This window comes from Myotis davidii, unplaced genomic scaffold, assembly GCF_000327345.1.
Source record: "Myotis davidii unplaced genomic scaffold, ASM32734v1 scaffold652, whole genome shotgun sequence".
Taxonomy (NCBI): domain Eukaryota; kingdom Metazoa; phylum Chordata; class Mammalia; order Chiroptera; family Vespertilionidae; genus Myotis; species Myotis davidii.
In genome coordinates this window covers 94,818-97,226 of record NW_006284936.1, presented here as the reverse complement: position 1 = coordinate 97,226, position 2,409 = coordinate 94,818, and the positions used below count along the sequence as shown (strand labels likewise).

General features: G+C 34.7%; 1 protein-coding gene across 3 annotated transcripts in view; it reads left to right on the top strand.

Annotated features, from left to right (window-relative positions):
• Nucleotides 1–2,409, top strand: part of APOOL (apolipoprotein O-like) — a 123,967-nt gene that overhangs the window by 56,063 nt on the left and 65,495 nt on the right. The gene's annotated exons all lie outside the window — the stretch shown is intronic.

Sequence of the window (2,409 nt, the reverse complement as noted above, 5' to 3'; positions counted from 1 at the left end):
ATAGTGTAAGGAGGCTCTGGGACAATTTCAAGCATTGTGGGGTGCATTCACATTATGAAGGTCCCAGAAGGAGAAGAGAGAGAGCAAGAGATAGAAAGCCTATTTTAAGAAATAATGACAGAAAACTTCTCCTACGTTGTGAAAGAAATAGACATAAAAGTCCAGGAAGTGCAGAGAGTCCCAAACAATATGAACCCAAAGAGGCCCACACTAAGATAATTCATAATTAACACATTGTTTGCGGGTAGTTTTTATCGCGCGCTAACAGGTGGTGTGGGCCATTTTTGCTAATTTTTTTGCACAAATGGCAACATTCAGTAAAATTACGATAACTTTAGTTTACGTATTTATATGTTACCCGCATTCTACCGCTAGTCTATAAAAAAACGTATTAATACGTGTCCCGCGCTCTACTACACTGGTAGAACATATACATACGTAAAACGTATAAATACGTTTCCCGCATACAATGTGCTAAAATGCCAAGGGTTAAAGACAAAGAGAGAATCCTAAAAGCAGCAAGAGAATAGCAGTTAGTTAATTACAAGGGAGTGTCCATATGATTGTCACATAATTTCTCAACAGAAACTTTTTAAGCCAGAAGGGAGTGGCAAGAAATATTCAAAGTGATATACAACAAGGACCTACAAACAAGATTACTCACAATGTTATCATTTAATATTGAAGGTCAGATAAAGAGCTTCACAGACCAGACACTGCCTCCTGCAGACTCCCTCCTGGGGATATGCCTGCAACCAAGTTACATGCCCTTGACCGGAATTGAACCTGGGACCCTTCAGTCAGCAGGCTGACACTCTATCCACTGAGCCAAATGGGTTAGGGCAAAGACTTTTCTTAAAAAAGGCATGAGGTAGCTAAATGGATAGGAAGGCAAGACTTACATATATGGTGTCTACTTGAAACCCACCTCATAACAAAAGTTACAGTCTACAAATAAAGGGATGTAAAAAGATATTTTGCATAAATGAAAAGTAAAATAAAGCCGGTGTAGCAATACTTATACCAGACAAAATTGACTTTACATCAAAGGCTATAGTAACACTATATAATGATATAAGGACACTAAATAATGATAAAAAGGAACAGTCCAACAAGAAGATATAATACTTCTAAACACATGTGCCCCCAACATAGGAACACCTAAATATGTAAAGCAAATGTTGATGGACATAAGGAGAGAGATTGATGGTAATAGAGTCATAGTAGGAGATTTTTACATCCCATTGACATTAATAGGTCTTCCAAACAGAAAATCAAGGAAACAGTGGCCTTAAATGACACACTAGATCCAATGGTTTTAATTGATACCTTCTTATATTTCACCCCAAAGCTACAGAATATACATTCTTTTCAAGGGCATATGTAACATTTTCTAGGATAGACCACATGTTAGGACACAAAACAAGTCTCAGTACATTTAAGAAGATTGAAATCATATCAAGCATTTTCTCTGAATGTAATGGTATAAAAGTAGAAATCAATCACAAAGGGGAAAAAAGGAAAAACACCCAGAAACATGGAGGCTAAATAACATGTTACTAAACAATGAATAGATTAACAATGAAATCAAGGAAGAAATCAAAAGATAACATGAAAATAAGAACACAACAACTGAAAATCTGTGGGACACAATGAAAGCAGCTCTAAGAGGGAAATTCATAGCATTACTGGCCTATCTCAAGGAATAAGAAAAATCTCAGGTAAAAAATCTAGCTGTACACTTAAAGGAACTTCAAAAAGAACCACAAACAAAGCCCCAATTGAGTAGAAGGTAAGAAATTGCAATGATCAGAAGAGAAAGAAACAAAAAGGAGTCTAAAAAATCAGTACAAAAGATTAATGAAACCAAGAGCTACTACTTGGAAAAGATAAACAAGATTGATAAAACTTTAAACAGACTCATAAAAAAAAATGGGATAGGACCCTAATAAATAAAATCAGAAATGAAACCAATGAAATACAAAGGATTGTAAGAAAATATAATGAACAGCGGTATTCCCAAAATACTGAACAACCTGGACAAAATAGATAAATTCCTAGAAACATATAATCTTCCAAAACTGAATCAGGAAGAATCAGAGAATCTGAATAAACAGATGACAACTAATGAAACTGAAGCAGTAATAAAAAACAAAACAAAACAAAAAACCTCCTAACAAACAAAAGTATTGGACTGGATGGCTTCACAAGTGAACTTTACCAAACATTCAAAGAAGAACTAACACCTATCCTCCTCAAACTATTGAAAAAAATTCATAGCAGGAAACGCTCCCAAGCTTATTTTATGAGACCAGCCTTATCCTAATGTACAAACAGGTCAGATAAATATACTACAGAGAAAGAAAATTAGAGGCCATTGTCTTTATTTTTTATTTAATATATATATAC